The sequence below is a fragment of the Macaca nemestrina genome, chromosome 3 (genome assembly GCF_043159975.1).
Source record: "Macaca nemestrina isolate mMacNem1 chromosome 3, mMacNem.hap1, whole genome shotgun sequence".
In the NCBI taxonomy this organism is placed as follows: Eukaryota; Metazoa; Chordata; class Mammalia; order Primates; family Cercopithecidae; genus Macaca; species Macaca nemestrina.
Window position 1 is genome coordinate 44,213,007 of NC_092127.1, and position 20,652 is coordinate 44,233,658.

The window sequence follows — 20,652 nt, forward strand, 5'->3', positions numbered from 1 at the left end:
AGCAGTGTTCCAAATTCAGAACGTTTTCCTAAGGAGTCTCACCCATGGGAAGGATTTCTATCAGAATTGCCGGAAGTGAAATTAGAAAGATACTCTTACACTACTCGACATGGCTATTTAATTTTCCAACTTATGTGTTATTCCTTAATATTAAAAGAAAAAAATGTTAAAGTACTCTTAACTGCTGTGTAACTTGCTTTATATTTAAAGTAAACCTAATCAGCCAATTGCAGAACAAATGAGCATTTTCTTCATCTTGGCCTCATCTAGTAAAGCAACAAGTAAATGATCCAACTCTTGTGAATATCAACAAAATACACTCTCTTCCATTTAATATGTTATAGATCACAAACTCCCATAGAAAGTTTTTTTAAATTACTCTAATTTGTACATGAAGATATAATTTGTTTATTAAAGGAAGGAGTAACCACCAAATGTTATAACCCAAGTACCTTTAATAAAAAGATGAAGAAACAAAAAATGTCCAACCACTCTCTGTATCAGCTTCAGACTAGAGGCTGTTTTATAATTCTTGCACCAGCATGGAATTCAACAGACTAAACAAATGCTCCCATTAAATATTGAGGGAATAATTATATTATTCAATAAAATAAACAAAAAAATACAGGCTACAAAAAGTGACTAGGGGAAAAATATCCAAAAACTGTCAGTACTTTAAGAAAGGCAAACGACAGAAGATAAATGGTCTATTGTCAAATGAAGCAGGCAACTATTTTCTCCTCCTACCTCTTGTTCTTTGGTTCATTACTCTTTCTTAACTAATAGTAAAAAATCATGGCACAAAGATTAAAAGAATTAAGGAACTAAAAGTACAGGGTATTGATTAACTTCACTTTGAAAATGTTTAACAGCTGGATACTTTTTTTTTTTTAAAGACACCTTTATAAAAATTCTGTTTGATCGGCCGGGCGTGGTGGCTCACGCCTGTAATCCCAGCACTTTGGGAGGCCGAGGAGGGCGGATCATGGGTCAGGAGTTCAAGATCAGCCTGGCCAACATGGCGAAACACTGTATCTACTAAAAATACAAAAATAAGCTGGGCATGGTGGTGTACGCCTGTACATCCAGCTACTTGGGAGGCTGAGGCAAGAGAATCACTTGAACAGGGAGGTGGAGGTTGCAGTGAACCAAGATTGTGCCACTGCACTACAGCCTGGGTGACAGACTGAGACTCGCCTCAAAAAAAAAAAAAAAAAAAAAATTCTGTTTGATCCATTTTTTTTTTTCTTTTGGAAACAAATATTTCCAAGTAACAAAACTACGTATGTGTGTTTCCAGACTTACATCACCAGATATCTTCTTAATCAGATAGACTGGTCTTGTAAATACACAGAAAAAGTAGGACTTGAGCTCCCAAAGTAGACCTATGGTGGGCTTCAGAGTGATCATGAGCAAACTGCACAAATTTTCAGTATTTTTAATATATGAAACCATTTCACAATACACTTCATTAGATGCCATGGACATGTAAGATCTCTCAGAGACATGTTGTAGAAAGTGATCAAAATTAACTGGCAATATTAATTAGTGTTACAGAAACGTATGTGTCATCTATCCTAACATCCAATTTTGGATAGGATTCAAGGCCTGGTGAGATTAACTCCTGCCTTGTTTGAGGTGCTTAAATTAAAACATCAAAAAAGGTCAAAGGGGAACATGGCAGGGGACCTGTAATGTAATTCTCATTACTCTAAAATAAACTACTTTTTTCTAACCTGCTCCATTTCACTTAGGTACTCAAGTCAACTGTATAGTCCGAACAAAGATGGAATTGTCCAAATAGATCATGATTCCAAAGGATAATAAATTGAAAAATTTATTTTCAATTTATTGAAAAATTCCTGACACTTATAGACACCACAGACTCACAGAAGATTATACACTAAAAATGCAGGGTTAAAAATGCATAAAAACACAAAGGTTGCAAAAACTATATTATTTCAGAAATTTAATGCCAATAAATATTTTAAAACGTAAAGAGCAATCCATCATTGTTTGCATCTTTCAAGCCATCTTGTAAGCAAAGAATTACAATGACATTTATTGGTAAAAGATGGAAAAATTCACAAAACGGGAGGGGGATCAAAATCATACTCAATCGCCCTAAATAAAATCAGGCTGAATTAATCAGAAGTCCAGAAGAATTGGGAACTTACAAACTTTGATAAAGCTGAAATAACTATTAGTTAAATGTGGAACAGCAGACAACCTACGAGACAATGGCCCACCTGCTCACATTTCCAAACAGAGAAATAGTACCCCTAAAAAACAGTACCCCTAAAAATGAAGACAGGTGGAGACAGAACTCTGGAATAAGTAGAACACAATGATGAGTAGTGAACAGTAGGAATTGTAAATGGTTCCTAACAAAAAGAATGAAAGATTACTGTACAACTCTTTAAGAAAAATGATAAATCTCTATCCACCCTTAAGGCAGACAGGCAAAAGACAAGTTAAAATTTGCTATACAATTCCAATGACATTACAGTGAATATAAAAACAGAAATGGATCTAGTCATTTCAGTTCCAGAAAATACCCTAAAGTACTAATGTTCTTTGATCTGGTTCAACAAATAATATCTTCAAACGCGTCTTTAACCCAGTTACTCCAATTAGGAGCTAACCAGGTTTTCAGACACAGTTAAGTCCTTACTGGTTCTTGGAAACCGTGGCTTTAAGTGAAACAATGTAAAACAAAATTGATTTTAGCATCGGCTAATTTACATAAACAAGAGTTAAGTTCCTATAGGACATTTCTGGTCACAAAAACATCACCAAACTTCTAAGACCCAAAACACTTCTAAAATTAACACTGAAATAAATGTGAGCCATATATACATTTAAGAAAGATTAACAGAAACAAGATAATTATTTACCCAATTATTCCAATTCAGGGTTGCAGTGGCCCAAGCCGATCCAGCAGCTGAGGGTACAAGGTGGGAATCATCCATGAACAGGACACTATTTAATGGCAGGGCGCACTCACACACACACCTACATTCACTACAATGGGGACAATGTAGACATACTAATTCACCTAACGTGCACACCTTTGGGATATGGGAGGAAACTAGAGCAGCCAGAGAAAACCCAAGCAGACATGGGGAGAATATGCAAACTCCACACTGGCAGTGCCCTAAGCTGGCAATGTTTTTTCTCATCAATGTTATAAGGAAATGGCATTGAACGAAATGAGGTTGTTTGAGGACCTGCTGTATTTGTCTGTATTTGTATTGGAGGAGGAAACAGGTGAAGTGCTTGCATTCCTTTTTCCTGTTTTAAAACAGCAGTTAGCCCTCACCTTTCAACATTTGTCTCAATCTCAAATGAGTCAAATTTAGCTAAATAAAACTCACCACTAAGCAAAATAAGGGAAATAAAAAAAAAAACAACCCTAGAACAGAAAAATGAAAATGGATAAAACCTTGCTCTTTACTGATTCTAATGTACTTCATAAAGTACAGTGCTTAACTTCATAGCTAAAAAGGCTAAAATGAACTCTATTTCGATTTAGTCCGTAGGGGAAAAAATTTATTTAAACAAAATTCCTACACAAGAAAGCCATATGGAGACCCACAGAGAACACAGAACTCTGCTGGTCTCAGTTCACAGCAGCAGGAGAGTCCTACTGTCACAAACACCCACAAGTAAAGTTCCATCTTACTGAGCCTCTTACTATTCAGCCTTGATCTGGTTACTTCCAAACACCTCCCAACCTTCCATACATGGGACTGACAATGCAGAATAGCTAGTTTGACATTTTTCCCATTGAAAATTTATTTTTGTCAGAGATTGATTTTCTAAATCTGGAGAAATTGGGGGTTGGAAATAGGAGAGAGGTTTGGCTCATGAAAACCTATTTATAGTCATGCAATAATGCAGGTACTGTTGCCTTTAAAGCACAGACACTGACAGCAAGTCTTCCAGTCTCTCCAGTAAGACTTAAGTGACATGCTAGCAAGAGATGCAATGTGGTCCCTCAACAGAGTTAAGCAGAAATCTTAGGAATCAAAAACAAAAGGAGTAACATGTAGACTGAATTCCAGCTTACTACTTACCACTTGTAAGTTCACTGAAGTTGTGAAATTTCAGCCAAACAATTTCAAAAGTAGCATCTCCTTGATGAAAAGGAATCAAGGAACTTATGGATGTCACAATGACAAGAGTCTCTAAGGATATAACTGTAGTTTATGTATTTTAGGTGTGCCAAGTATGCTATTAACATATCTTCATTGTATCAGAAAATTATTTAAGAGTTCTTTCTGGTTCTGTTCTGCATACACAAATCCTTCCATCCTGACAAATCTAGGCTGCTAATAGAGTACCTGGTTAATTTTTCTTAATCACAGAATTCCCTATAAAATAGCAGCTGTCACATCTGTTTTCTCATTAGATGATTACTTGAAGAGTTAAGGCAATTAAAAGTTTTCTCATTGTCCCCAACTTCAACAAATAAAGTTGGCTTTTGAATATCTTCTTGCCATTTCCTCTAAAAGCTGTACAACATTCCTTAATCCTATTGAATCCCCATTCCCAAATTCATGCTTGTAATGGCATACTGTCCTTCAGGACATGGTAGCCTTTCAAGATACCCAGCTCCCCATAAGCTTACCCTGATAAAGTCCATTCACATTCATGTCAACTCAAACACTGTAAAGACTCCTGGCCTAAAATGCTCACTCCTGAAACACAGGAAAGATTGAAGACCACAGACATTTTAAGATTTAATTTTATTGACTACCCCAGAAAAAAGTCTACGGTAGTTGTCTCTTAGAAAAAAACTATTCTCTTTGAGTCAGTTATCCTAAAATAGCAATTTTAGACTACAAAGAATGCTAAATGTGGTAGATTTCCGGAAGTGGCTAGTTATGAATGATTCATCAGTAGCTAATAAATGAAATTATTTGAGTTACCACCTTATACAAGCATTATACTGGTTGTTTTTTACAAACATTACATTGACCCCTCACACCAATCTTTCAAGGTAGAAATCATTATCTCAATTTTACTAATAAACTTGAGGCTCAGAGGTTAAAGTAACTTTCTCCAGACCATATTCTGGTAAGTAGTAGGTCTACATTTTAAACCAGTACTGACTAATACTAAAGTCCCTCAGTCAAGTTTTTTTTAAAAAAGTAATCCAAATATCAAATTCACACATGAAAATAGAATCAACTACAGGAGGAAAAAACTATCCCTTAAAAAAAAAAAAGAGAAACAAAAAACCTGTTGTATTTCATGTTTTGGAACATATTTCTCTCTCTCCACTGATCTCACAGGTGCTGTTTATGACAACAAACATGCACATCTGTAGGGGTGAACCGACAGACACAAAGCAGGACGGCCTGAACTCTCTTCCTATATTTAGATCCTTCAGCTCAGCTCTTAATTGCATAATTTAATCAGGACCCTCTAGAAGGGAAACACATCTATATTCATCACAGGCATCAAAGGAAACATCTTTACAAGTTATATCCTTTTACAAACCAACATATGGTCTCACGCCACTTTCCCAATTGTTGAACTCCTCCTCTGGGAAGAGCATGGAATTTTATTTCTTTTTATCACTTGAAAAAATCACTTCCCTCCTAATTCAGTAAAACTGGGTGGAGGCCACTTCCTCCACAGGTGAGAGAAATAAAACTTGTTGATCTGTCATTGTCAGGAATTTTAAAGTTAACCATTTATTTTACATATTTTCAAAATGGAAACAAAAGGCAGACAAAACCCAGAATGAGAAATTGGGGCACATTCTCCATGCTTTCAAATAAAACCTCTACCTATTTTTTTGTCATTTTAAGATGGTTTCTAAATTAGAAAACAAGTGTCTTTAACTTGAATAGGTTTGAACTGCAGCTTTCCACTTAGTAGCTGTACTTTGAAGAAAACAACTCTGAGCCTCAATTTGCTTTTCCACAAAATTGTGATACCATCACCCAATCCACCAGGTTATGCAGATTAAACATAAATATGAAAGGCTTACTTCAAAATTATAACATGCTGAAAAACAAAGTGATTTATTAACAAAGCAAGTTCATGAATAAAGCTAATTTTAATATTTTGCATATCCAAAAAAATGAAGTTTACAGTCTAGTTTTTGTCTGTTTAATGAAGCTCTAACTTCACACAAAAAGAGAAAAACTGATAACCACTACAGTCATACAATTCACTCAATAAACAGCTATCACAAGCCAGGCACTATTCTAAGCACTAGAAACACAGCACTGAAAGAGACACAAAAAGTTTTTCAAAGTCTGTGCCTGTGCCTTGGTGGGGCCTACATTCTGGTGGTCAAGGAAAGCCTCATTGCGAATGTGATATCTGAATAGCCCCCTGAAAAGGAATTATCTGGGGAAGTGCATTCCAAGCAGAGAGAAGGGCAATTGCAAAAGCCATTTAAGCCATTTGGCAAGGATGATCCTGAGATGTTCAAGGAATGGCAAGGAGTCCTCACCGAGGCTGGAATGGAGTAAGTGAGGGGACAGAAATGAGAGATGAGGCCAGAGAGGTCACAGGGGGAAGGTATGTGCGGGACCCGCAGAGACTTAAGAGCTTTTGATCCAAATTGAGATGGAAACACTGGGAGATCTGAGCAGAGGAGAGCCATCATCCAACTTACAGTTTAATAGAATTACTATGGCTTTGCTGGGTTGAGAACATATTGAAAGATGCAGGGATGGAAGTAGGGAGTGGTGGGTAGGGAGACCATTTAGAAAGCTATGCCAATTGTTAAGGTACAAGATGATACAGACTTCAACCAGCGTGGCAGAAGTCATCAGATTCTGGATATATTCTCAAAGCACAGATGTGAACAAATAATACTTTACTGCTTATATAAATAAAGAAAATAATTAACTGTAAGGTTGGAGAATTGTTTAATTTTTAGAAGTACAAAATCCCATATTACGGGGACTATGAGACTGAGTGAGATTTTTTTTTTCTTTTTTTATGGAATCTTTCTACCCAGAGATTGAGCATCTGAGATAGGACCAAAGACAAGGCCACTGGAGGAAAAATAGTCCAAGAATTATGGACTAAATGTCCATAATTCCTGTACAGGAATACAGGTTGAGTATCTCCCTTATCTGAAATGCTTGGGACCAGATGGTGTTTCAGATTCCAGACATTTCTGAAGGTTGGAATATTGTGAATATACATAATGGACATCTTGGGGATGGGACCCAAGTCTAAATATAAAATTCATGTATGTTTCATCTATACCTTATGCACATAGGCTGAAGAGTAATTTTTCTTTTTTTCTTGAGACATGGTCTTGCTCTGTCACCCAGGCTGGAGTGCAGTGGCATGGCTCACTGCAGCCTAGACCTCCCAGGTTCAAGAGATCCTCCCACCTCAGCCTCCTAAATAGTTGAGACTACGGGCAAGTGCCATCTCGCCTGGCTAATTTTTGGATTTTTATTAGTGACAGGGTTTTGCCACATTGCCCAAGCTGGTCTCAAACTTCTGGGCTAAATGATCCACTGCTTCAGCCTCCCAAAGGGTTGCGATTACTGGCATGAGCCACCATGTCTGGCCAATTTTATATAATAATTTTAATAATTTTGTGCACAAAAAAAGTTTTGACTATGACCTGTCACATGAAGTCAGGCGCAGAATTTTCCACTTGTAATGCCATATCAGTCCTCAAAAAGTTTTGGATCTTGGAGCATTCTGAATTTTCGGATTAGGGTTGGTCAACCTATAGTATAAAGGGAATAACAACTAGGAGTTAAATCTTGTAGGAATTAGGGTGAACGATATGGGCAGTGGGGCAGAAAATGACTAACAAGGAAGGGTAATGAGTGGTATAATTTTATGTGATAGTCGAAGCTGGGTGTTTTTTATAGAGGATGGTAGAAGAATGGTCTGAAGGCGGCAATAAGAGGTAAGAGGTTAATGGGAGAAACTAGCCACGGCTTGAGAGAGCCACAGGGGAAATAGCTCCCTCAGATGAGCACACACAAAGATCTACGTTCAAGTATATTTGTGTTCTAAATAACCCAGGTGCCTAACAATAATGGAAATATTAAATAAATTATGGTACATTCGACTATGATGTAACTGTTAACAAAATAAGAAAAAACAGATAGACTTTCATGTACAATACTACCATGAAAAGAAAACCATACTACAGCTGTTCAGTAAGAAGTGGTAAAAAAGACCTATAGTATGGTCTCTTTCTAAAAACACAAATAGAAACAAAAACTGTCTATGTATATACATGAGCATTTTTAAAGGCCTGGAAAAAAATAAACGAAACTGAACAAGTAGTTACCTTTAGGAGAAAGCTGGGTACAAGGGAGTGCAGGAAAGCCAACTTCTTTTACTTTTAACCAATTGCTGCTTTCAAATTTAAAACCCCAATAATAAAAATAAATAAAAACTGACAGTAGGTAAGACAGTTATTTCTACATGGCTCTAGAAGACAGCATTATGACCAACAGGTGGCAAGATATATCCTCTTATAGAGGAAAAAAATAATTGAAAGTGTATCTGCACAGGATTTTCAGAGAAATGTATTCTGGTAAAATACATCACCCTATTCTGGGTTAACATGATATGGATAGGAATGGAATGTTCTCTTTTATTAAGGATTCAGGCACATAATCAAAAAATTCCATTTCACAAAATGGCATATTATAGCAAAAAAGTAAGTTTCCCTCCCATTTTAGACCCTTACTGCCCTTTCTATTAATTATTCACATCAAATTTTTCAACGCATGAATTTCTTACTAAATAAAAATGTTCGATGTTATTCAAATATCTTCACAAGCAATTTGATCCTGTACTTTTTGCATTACAGAAATCTGTTATTTGAAAGAATAACTTCTAAAAATAAAAGTTTATCTAACCACTGAAACAAACATTGACATCGGCCAGATTTCACTCTCCTTCATATGACAATTAATGACAGACTTTTTCAATCTGCCAAACTGGACTGGAATTGCAAACATTCACTTGGCCACCTCAGAGGAGAAACTGAACAAACAGCAGCAACCCCCTCTTCCAGAATGTGAGAGCTCCCTCCACCTAAGAGCTAAAAGCAGCATATGCAAAGTTTTTCACTGGTTTTAGAGAAATAATGCTTTAGATATATGCAAGCATCACCTATAGAATTAGGTGAGACCTGTACCCATGAATCTAGTCCTTTCTACCTCTGATCACTTGTTCAGTAGTTTTATCTGTTAACTTCCCCAAAGTAACTTATTCACCAATTACAATGGAAAAACCTAAGACAGTATTCTCAGAAGACTTCAGAACCCAAGTTCTCCTCCTTTACACGCTCAGCTACTAAGAAGGCTTTCATTTCCATCAATCCAGCATTTAACTGAACAAATTTTTAAGCCCTTATCACCAACATAAACGTGCAGTAGGAAGAAAACGAGTTATAACACAGTTCCCATCACCATCAAGCTTATGGTAATGAAGTGTGTATGGGAGAGATGGGAGAACTATATCATATGGTAGACAGTGATAACAGTCACAGGACTGCCTGTTCAGGCTCTTCATCCAAGGAGAAACATACATGCAGACAGAGCGGCCTACAGTCTGTGCTACAATGACATCTTCCACGCATGCTGAGCTCTGTGTTACTTATCCTACAATGGAAATCCAAACGGTCCAAATATCAACCAGCTGTTTCAGTGGGTGTGAAAAATGGAACGGATAATCCAAAGCAGCCTTACTAGTAATTAACTATTGCTTTGACAATCTATTATGATTCAACAAAGAAAGATTTTAAGCATTTATATTTTGCTTACACTATTAATAAAGCTACAATATGCCCTGAGAACACAGTAAATTCTAGAGAAATGCCTCTTTAAGATTCAAAAATTGCTGTGGAAAATCTGTAAATGGATGACAGTTAACTCTAGTGTTTCAGTATATTACAAAAACATAAAGACAAACATTTTATGTCATATAAATCACTCTTTCTCTTGGAATTCAGAGTACAGGCAAAAAAACAGACTTTTACAGAACACCTGAAACATATTAGTTTGAAAACTCAAGAAACTTTTATCACTATCACCACCAACTTCAAAGGGAGAAAGTGGTAGGTGGTTTTATGGGAAACACTGTAAAAAAGTGCATCCATGGTCTCCATCAAATTTCAACAGAAGTACAGTCATCCCTCAGTATACCTGGGGCACTGGTTCCCAGACCCCACCACCCAATGCCAAAATCCTTGCATACAGGTCTCAGTGGGCCCTGTGGAACTCGTGCATAAACAAAAAGCTGGCCCTCTGCATATTCAGGTTTCACATTCTGCAAATACTGTATTTCCTATCCACTATTGGTTGAGAAAAAAATGAGTACAAGTGGACTCATGTGGTTCAAGCCCCTGTTGGTCAAGGGTCAACTATATTCAAAAACAACCCAAAATCATCCTTATATCATCCTCATCACCACAACCACCACCATAATGAATCAACACGCACTGTTTTGAGCACTTTAAATTTAATTAAATAGCTCTCTTAATCCTTACACGAGTCCTACAAAATAACTGAGGCACGAAAAAAGTTAAGGAACCTGCCAAGGTAACCTCTCTACTGCTTCTCCTCAGTAGCCCCCTCCTTGGTCTGATGCATAAGGCAGAATAACAGGCAAGGATTTGCTTATAGTTAAAAAAAATTCCCTCCATCTCCTATCCCTTTCTAATTTATTCTTGTTTTTGCTATTGCTTTCCTTCTCTATATCTTCTCACTTACCCAGAACATGAAAAAAAACAAGAGTTTTATCAGGGCAGCAGTGACAAAATTCAATTCACTTTAAAGAGCTTAGAATAAGACATTATACTCTATCATTCAACAAGACATCAGAAAATTGGCACCATTAGCTCTTGTATATGTTCAAATCTTAATAATCCTTTTCTCATGATGAATTTGTGAAACATTAAAATTAAACTCCTTTTAAGAAATTCATTTTCTTGACCCAGGTGCAGTGGCTCACACCTGTAATCCCAGCACTTTGGAAGGCCAAGGTGGAAAGATTGCTTGAGGCTGGGAGTTTGAGTTCAGCCTGGGCAACATAGCCTTTATTTAAAAAAAAAAAAAAGTCAGGCACTGTGGTGCATGCCTGTAGTCCAAGCTGCTTGGGAGGCAGAGGCAGGAGGATCACTTGGGCCCAAGAGTTCGGAGTTACAGTAAGCTGTGATCACACCACTAGACTCCAGCCTCCAGCCTGGGTAACAAAGCAAGACCCTGTCTAGTAAATTTAAAAAAAAAAAAAAAAGGGAAATTAATTGTCTTTACACTCCCACTGATTATTTTAAGATCCTCTATGGAAAACAAAAAACAAAAACAAAAATTGCTAGCTCTCTTTATCTTGAGGTTAATAGTTTTCCAATCAAGTAGATGTAAAGAAAATTTAAAGGAATCTTTCAGGTATATTTTAACATAGATAAGATACTAAGATATTAATTTCAACACCTAATACACAGTTGTAAGTCACAATGTTACTTATAGATAATGGCAAAAATAGTGCTCTGCACTCTGAAGGGGGGGTAAGGAAAGTGGGAAGACAAATCACACAAACTGTGTGCTGGTGTGGCAGAAATGGTCATGACACTACCACTTCAGTCATCCCATCTGTCTCCCGATCCCCTTTTTTATCCTCTATTTCAGGGTTTCTCAACTTTAGCATTACAGGATGTTTGGTTGCATCCCTGGCCTCTACCCACTAGAAGCTATTTGCAACCCTCCAGCCTCTCCCTCCAATTTGTGACAACCAAAAATTTTTCTGACATAGCCAGATGAGCCACAGCTCTATTGCCACTTTTCCTCTCCTTTTCTCTTTGCAATCTAAGCACCTCAGGCCTCAATAGCTTCCTATAACTCAATTCTAGACTTCAGGATTCACAGAACTGCTGATTCTTCCACAAAGGGAAAAGGGAGCAATGTCAAACACACATACCCTTTCTATCTCTGTTCTCCTCAATGAAAAAAAGGGGAAGCAAAGCAATCAATCCTCAGAACTTAACTGGTACGTCTGAGCACCCACAACCAGCATCACACAGTACTGAGTGCTACAAAGTATAAAAGATATGGTTCATAACCACAATGAACTCACAACATACCATATTTCCTGACGTATTTCTAAAAACAACAAAATGAAAAAATTCATTCATCAAGTACCTAGTGTGTGTCAGCCCAACCATTCTTAATATTGCTGGATATTAACAATATTAATATTTTTAAGAGCTTCCTTACCATAACCCTTCGATAGGATGGGCCCAGGCATTTTTGCGGCAGTAGTTGTTCATATGATTTTGATGAGTAGACAAGGGAGAACCACTGCGTTAGGCACTGTGCTAACACAAAGATCATAAAGACACTGGCCATACCCTCAAGGAACTCCAGTCTAAAGAGTTAATAAGGTAACTGTAATAAAAGGTATGACAACAGATGCTAGACTAGACAAGCAGGTTTGTATTGTTCCTCAAAGTTAGAAGATCCTCAGTGCAGGTCCTATACTTACAATCCCTTATCCCAACTTTAATAAGCTGTCTAAGAGATACACTATGAACGTAAGCATAAATAGAAATACGGACACTCAAAACCTTGCTGAAAGAATTAACTGGGGCTGGGCACGGTGGCTCACGCCTGCAATCCCAGCACTTTGGGAGGGTGAGGCAGGTGGATCACGAGGTCAGGAGTTTGAGACCAGCCTGGCCAACATGGTGAAACCCCATCTCTACTAAAAACACAAAAACCAGCTGGATTTGGTGGTGGGCACCTGTAATCCCAGCTACTCAGGAGGCCGAGGCAGGAGAATCGCTATAGTCTGGGAGGCGGAGGTTGCAGTGAGCCGAGATCGCGCCACTGCACTCCAGCCTGGGCGACAGGGCGAGGCTCCGTCTCAAAAAAAGAAAAAAGAATAAACTAAGGTAGAAGTGAGCCAGAGGCAAAAGCTCTACCAAACGCATCAGACTTTTCCCCCCAATCCCTTGATTTTGAAGTGAAACAGCTTCAAATGTATAATCTCCTCTTACCAATTAGATTACTTCTTCAGGGCAGAAAATGACTTACACTTTTCTCTATCCCACCCAAAACATAGTCCAGTGCTGGATGCACAGCAGGAATGCATAAAATACTTGCTGAATTAATTAATATCAGCTTAACAAAAAAGTAGAACTCCACAGTGAGGATACACCCCTTTTAAAGGAGCCTTTTCTAGAATACAGACCATCTCAGCCCACACAAATTGACAAAACTCTTCAGCAAATATGCTACAAATAAATGCAAATAAATGCTATAAATACAGTTTTTGTGCCAACATTTAAATGATAATCTAGTTAATTTTGTTCACAGTTAACAGAAAAACATTTAAAACTAATCATTCCCTCAAGCTCGAATAAACTAAATAGAAGTCCTGAGCACACAAACATAAACACATGAAAAATAAAGACGTTGTTATTAACTATGTTGGACTGCAAAGCCAGCAATGGGCAAAAAGCAAAACAGGAAGCTGTAATAGATGAGATGGCAAGCTATACACAACCAGCTGTATAATTTCTACAGCAATATTCACTGCATCATTATTCTCTTTCATTAAAAACTACTGTCTCTGATAAAATTAAGACCGATTTTCCTGGCATTTCTCCTCCCTCTACCACTTAGCTCAAAGAGTTTAAGTGACAAGTCTCACCAATGCGTATCACTTCAGGGCTCGTATTCCCAGTCACACCTCACTCAGAAACGACTTACGGATGGGCAGGGGATACTGGTGGGCCAAGCTGTGAGCCTTAAGGTGAGATTTAAAAGCCTTTTTTATCCAACTTTAAAATGTTTGCAGGTCATTTAAAAGAAAGGAGATGATAAGAGAAGACACAGACAAATTCTGATTCTGTCTAGGGCAAGGTAAGAACCCACTTAAGACGGAATGTAATTCAGTTAGGTAAGGATCCTACCAATAACCAGCAGACTCATTCCCTTATGGGCAGCATATGAATAGCCTTTTAAACCTGCGGTACTGTAAAATACATATTTGGGCTTCAACCTTGTTTCTGGCATACAGCTCCTAAAATCCTTGGAGACTCCAAAGTGATGTCTTTTTGTATGCTAATGATTGACTGCTGGCTGGCAGCCCCTAACTAGCTTTAGGATGGTGGCAGGATTAGAGGATTGGGACTTTCAGCCCCACCCTCCAACCTCAAGGGAGTGGGCAAGGGGCTGAAGGTTAAGTTGATCACCAGTGGCCAATGGTATAATCAATCATGCCTATAAAATGAAGCCCCATAAAATACCAGGAGGACAAGGTTCAGAGAGTTTCTGGAAAGTTGAACACGCAGAGGTTCCTGAAGCGTGGCACGCCCAGGTTAGGCATGGAAGCTCCATGCCCCTTCCTCCATACCTTGCCCTATGCATCTCTTCATCTGTATCCTTTTTAATATCCTTTATAATTAATCAGTAAATGTAAGTTCCCCCAAACTCTGTGAGCCATTCTAGCAAATTAATTGAATCTAAATAGCAGGGTCATAGAAGCCCCAACTTGAAGCTGGTCAGCCAGAAGTTCCAGAGTCCTGGACTTATGTCGGAAGTGGGTGGGACTGAACCCTCAATCTGTGGGATCTGAGGCTATCTCCAGGTAGTGTCAAAATTGAATTGGAAGACATCCAGCCAGTGTTTGGTGTGTAGGGAAAAACCCACACACATTTAGTCACAAAAGTATTTTGTGTTGACTGTTGTAATGTGAGAGCAGAGGGAAAAACAGTTTGAGTTTTCTACTGACAGAAAACCCATGACCACTATTATCCTTTAAAAAAAATTTGGAAAATTAAACACTGACGCCTAAGTTTTTTAAAAAACATTATAAGGTTTTACTACAAGGGGAACTTTTCTCACTTTATTTAATACCTCATCAACTCGTCCATCTCAATAATCAAAACCACACTCCAAGATAATCACTGCGTCTCACATCAATGAGTAAATGCCACTATAAAATCTAATACTGCGATTCAGGTAGGAGAGAAAGGGGCCTATTTCAATATGATCTAGGAAGCACTGGTGTCTTCAAGGTTCATCATCTATGCCAGGTGACTGAGAAACTGTGTATAACTGATAGCCCCTCACAGTGTAATAAGGAAACTCCTGGACGAAAACCATGTCATGGAGGGAAGCAGGGTGCTTGCCTCTTACAACTCCACTTTATATATATCTTGTACCTCCCTGAAACTCCAGATTCTCTTAGAAGGCTGGGAAATTCGGACTTCCTTTCCTTAAATGAGAAAAGCCTAGTTTTCTCAGACTGATACTTCCTAGTATACAAAGAATGACAAAATACAGGAAAAAGGAAGACATCATCCCCATTTCAATCAAGAGTCTGATCGAGGACATAACCAAAACATTTTATGTTCATTAGTTGTTTGTATTTCTTTTTTCCTTTTTCTTGAGATAGTCTCGCTCTGTTGCCCAGACTGGAGTGCAGTGACACAATCATAACTCACTGTAGCCTTGAACTGCTGGGTTTAAGTGATCCTTTTGCCTCAGCCTCCAGAGTAGCTGGGATTATAGGCGCAGAACCTTCCTGTCAGCAGTTGGCATCTCATTTGTTTGTGAAATGCTTGTTCAGGTCCATTACCAATTTTTCTATTGGGGTGGTGCTTCCTATTGACACAAGTCTTTCTTACAAAGAACGGTATTTGTTGCAAATCTCTTTATCTGTCTTTCGGGTTCTGTTTTTGAGTATGTTTGGTCACATAATAAATGCTATCAAATCTATAAAACGTTTCCTTTATTGTTTCTGCCTTTGGAGTCACATTTAGAAGGGCTCCGTGGCTGGCTATTAATAACCCTCCCCCCAATGGCATAAATCAATCTCCCCTTTCCTTCTAAAGCTATGACAAGAATCCACTGCAGAATCTTTCTGCATTAAGCATGTACTGGTTTAATGAAAAAGAAATGTTTTTAACCGTAATGAATGCTGTAAGAAAAGCCATAGAAAAATTCAGAATACTTATTTTTTAAAGTTCTAATCAACTTAAATAACCTTTAAAATCATTAAAGGGACTCTTCTGTTAGTTCAATTTCTATACTTTTCTTAGAAACCTTTGTCTAGAATTGTTAGGGAAATGCTCTATCTACAAATTCCCAAACTTGATATTTCACTACCTCATTACCAGGATTCTCATTGCTTACCTCTTCTCAATTCATTTAGCTCATCAGGCTCCTTATAAAACAAGTTAAGTGTTGGGGCTTGGTCTTACACCCAGGCAATCTGACTCCAGAGCCTTATCTCTGAACCCATTTGCTATCCCTAAGCCTATCAGGCCACAAAGTGATACCAAAAAGTAACAATTAACCTAGTCTCCTATATAACAGCCTCACCACACATCACCCTAGGCTTCCCCCCAATTGTTTAGAATTTGACTTCTCTATAGATTGCCCGGCACACTACCTCTGGTGGTTCTTTTTCCCTTACCATGTGCTGATCTTCCTCCTCACCATCCCAGTAAAAGGACTTACCTCCAACAATACAGGAAAATCAACAAAAGTGGGCAGGAGCTCTGCCACATGCTTCCCTCTCACTTGGACCCCATTCTGTTTCTTTCTCAGACAACTCTCTCTCCTTACCATGGTCAATATTTTGTCATTTGTGCTCCAGATGGCTAACTCCATCACCTCCAATTGCTCTCTGTCCACTGACTTCTTCCCCTCAACCTTCAAATATGAAGAGATCTCATCTATCTTAAAATGCAAGTCACTTAAGGCAGTATAAGACTCTATTTCTCGCTTCTTAATGTATTCAGTCTTCTCTGAAACTGCATTCACGTGATTATCTGACTTCTCCTTCACCCTTAACTGTACATTTTCCCCTCCAAACCTGCTTCTAGAATCTCTCTTCCAGTGGCTTCCTGGTTTCCCCACTCCTCCGACTCCATGCCTTTCTTTCAGTTTCTTCTTTGGTCTAGGTCAAACAGCCTCTCAGACAGTCTACTTCAAATTAGTCTCTTCCTTCTATTAATTCCTAACCGTGGGCTCCAATAAAGATTCAGTCCACCAGTTCTTTCTCTCTCTGTGGTTCTCTCAGAATACCCAGTAGATGACTGCAGAGAGTCCAACGTAAAGCTTTCAAGTCCTCCCAAACCTTATCTCTGACTTGCCTGTAGCATACTCTGACTTAGATATCGCACCTTAAATTTAACACATCAAGTCCAATTTATCATTTGCACAATTTTTATTCCTTCTACAACCAGCTCTTCCCTATTCTTAAGTAACACCTTTATTAGTTTTCCAGCCACCAAGGTTAGAAACTTAAGGATATATCTCCGACATCTCTTTCTCATTACTTTATAGCCACGTAGTCACCAAGCCTTCATTTTCTTTTTTTTTTTTAATCCTTCTCTTTCCATGTTTACCTTTATCAGAGATTTATCATCTCATACATAACTCAATAGCTTTCTTACTGATCTCCTGGCACTGGGCTCTATTCCTCCAGTGCAAACTGCATGTTCAAACACTTTCAGTGACTTCCCAATGTTTCCTTATTCTTGCAGTTTAAGGCCCTAAAATTCTCACTGGAACTCAACTTTTCTGAAAATCCCCTCCACACCATCATACTAGGCTCCATAAAGAACACCCACTGAGGTCAGGCAGGGCTGCTCACTACCTCTGGATCCATGCTATTTGATATGATAACCACATGTGGCTACTGAAACATAAATGAATTTATTAAAAAATGCTGTTCCATGTGTGGCTACAGCTACTGTATTAGCACAGATGTGGAATATTTCCATCACTGCAGAAATTCTATTGGACAGTGCTGCTCTACAGATACTCAACACTCATGCTTATCTCCCAGGTTTTCCATGCCATTACTCTGCCTATAATGTCCCTCTTCCTTCTACCTATGCAAACTCAGGCCACAGTGGTCCTGATGTTAGCTGTCTGTACAATTTACTCCTATACTACCTTGTAAGAGTTCTTATAATGTTGCTGCATATAATTTTTCATTTTTATGTATCCTCTAATTATTGAGCCTCAGAACTAATAAATATTCAAGGAATAAATGAAGCACATACTTATTATAATACTGCAGCAAAATTATCAAATAAGGGCCCATTTACTATCCCTCCTTCATTAAAAAGATACGCTTCTTTTCAATCTAAACAAGCAAAAGATCGTGCATTTAGTTAACTGAATAATGATTCAGTTTAATGCCTAATTATAACAGCTGACAGACAGTCTCCCCCCACTTTTCTTACAGTGTTTGAACCTAAAAGAAGAAAAGCTATAAAGGTCTGGAATACATCTACTTTGCATAAGCACACCACAAAGAAACCACAAAAAAAGAAAAAAAGACAGGGGAGGATAATAAATGAATAGTTTGAGTAACTATACCCTAACAATCTCAGATTGTAGAGCAAAATATCCACAGTACAGCAGCCCTACAATTAAGGGGAAACTACAAATAAAGCATTAAAACTTATGTATAAAAATATATTCTGAATAAACAAAGAGACCCCTCTCTCCTCCTCTTCCCAAACAGGACCTAGTGAATATTCATTTACATCCTGAACTCAAAAGCATATACATGCATAATTAACAATTCTACGTTCTTTCTTCAGATCCAGGCTTATTGCCTCAAAAAAAAAAAAAATTGTTAAGAAACCAATCTATACTGCAAACCTAGGGGTGTATATATATGCTCCTTTTTCAAACACTAAAAACAGAGAAGAGATTTGGGAGAATCACCAGGTAAGGACTTCCTCACATCTTAGAGGATTTAATGCTTTATTTTCAAGAATCTTCTCTAAAGTTAGATTTTAGCTTATAACAAAAATTATAAAGATGCTAAACTGGGCCGGGCGCGGTGGCTCAAGCCTGTAATCCCAGCACTTTGGGAGGCCGAGACGGGCGGATCACGAGGTCAGGAGATCGAGAGCATCCTGGCTAACATGGTGAAACCCCGTCTCTACTAAAAAATACAAAAAACTAGCCGGGCGAGGTGGCGGGCGCCTGTAGTCCCAGCTACTCGGGAGGCTGAGGCAGGAGAATGGTCTAAACCTGGGAGGCGGAGCTTGCAGTGAGCTGAGATCCGGCCACTGCACCCCAGCCTGGGCGACAGAGCAAGACTCTGTCTCAAAAAAAAAAAAAAAAAAAAAGATGCTAAACTGTTCAAATACTGTAGTTCCCAGTATTTACTAAAACTCTGATGTCACTGGAGTGAAAATGCTTATGAAACTTTTGGCTTTTCTTTTCTGAAAGACAGTTTCCTTTATGCAAATGAATGTTCTAGAGAAGTCGCTCATTTCTGCAAGTCAGCCCGCAATAGCTATAGACATTACTGCTTTGCATATAGGACTAGCCCTGCACCTCTAGAACTGACACTGTCTTAATAACGCACACCAAGATGAGTATTTTAATTTAGATTTTAAGCAATTACATTAATACTATTTGGCTCTGCCTTTTTCTTTTTAAAGGTGGCTACACCGGAGTGATGAAAATGCGTCAGGTATTTTTGCTGCAAATCAGATGACAGATCAACAGATTAGACTGAATATCTGTATTACCAGATAATAGCAGGAAAGGAAAATAAAGGGTCAAGAGGTTTCAGGTTGGGGCAAAGAGGAGATGCCCCTATTTGTAATAAAAGTACATTCTAAAATCTTGGTACCAAAGAGTAAAACCACATATAGAAGTAGCAGAACATTTCATCAACCTCAAAGACATGCTATGACTTAAAACCGATTTTCTCCACTTTTTATATTTAAATTATCCTTTTTCTCCTCAGACCTGTCCAACTCTCTCCCTAGGACTCCCTTGCTCCCTAGTATCCCCTAAATACCCCAAACTTTAGCTTTTGGTTAGGAATGTGATTTGTTTTTGAGAGTCAAGAGGAGACTCGTATATTTTGCTAGGTATCAGAGTTGCCTGCTTTCATTCGAACTTTGTACAATCTTGGATTTCCCGTTTTCTAATAAGGTCCCGTTGATTAAATTAGATATAGGGCTTTTCTTTTCCATCTCCAGAATGAAAAAGAATCAATTTTAATATGTAGAAAATAAGCATTTCTCACTGTTTGTCAGATTTGATTCCTACTAAGCTCAAACAATGTTAGGTATAAAAAGTTGCTACAATGCCAAAAAATTCTCTCCTCCCTTCCCTAAATTACGTTGGATATGCTCACACCAAAGCCTCAGAAAGATAGTGACGGTGTTTGGGGGGGGAGAAAAAGGCACTTAATGCTAAGAGGAATCCAGATCCTGGCTTTCCCTTTTTCCAGTCACTAGACAGGTAACTTTGGATGTCAGTTACCTTCTCTGGACTTCAGATTGTTCACCTTGATATGAACCAACCAGATTAGAAAATCTTTAAAGCAACTTTTAATACTAAATATCTCTATTCTCTGTAAAAGAAATTACAAACCTTAATGTTTATGAAAGCACTTGGCAGGGCAGTCCCATGGACCTACCTCACCCAAAAGACCATGAGATTTAGAGAGTTAAGTGTATACATTAACTCACCATGGCATATAAGCATTTTGGGATAGGAAGGTGGGAGTAAGAAGATACAAGATCCACAGTTTCATCAGATTCTTAAACAGCCCTGACCTTGTAAAACATTTATAAAAATAGATGCTAAATGTTTTTTTAAAAATCCCCAAAGAATTAGCAATTACTATTCTTACAGT

General features: G+C 38.1%; 1 protein-coding gene across 7 annotated transcripts in view; it reads right to left on the reverse strand.

Moving 5' to 3' along the window:
- The window catches only part of LOC105463413 (SMAD family member 1), a 77,488-nt gene that overhangs the window by 51,218 nt on the left and 5,618 nt on the right, over positions 1-20,652 (reverse strand). Inside the window, exons 1-2 of one of the 7 annotated variants that reach the window (XM_011710474.3) lie at positions 4,080-5,228; positions 2,898-2,944 (exon numbers count right to left, since the gene is read on the reverse strand). The exons of 5 other annotated variants lie outside the window; for them this stretch is intronic. The gene's annotated coding sequence lies outside the window, so the exon portion shown is untranslated. Of the gene's footprint in view, positions 1-2,897; positions 2,945-4,079; positions 5,229-7,612; positions 7,632-20,652 lie in introns of those variants that run through there. One more of the 7 variants, XM_071092972.1, reaches the window with a different exon arrangement.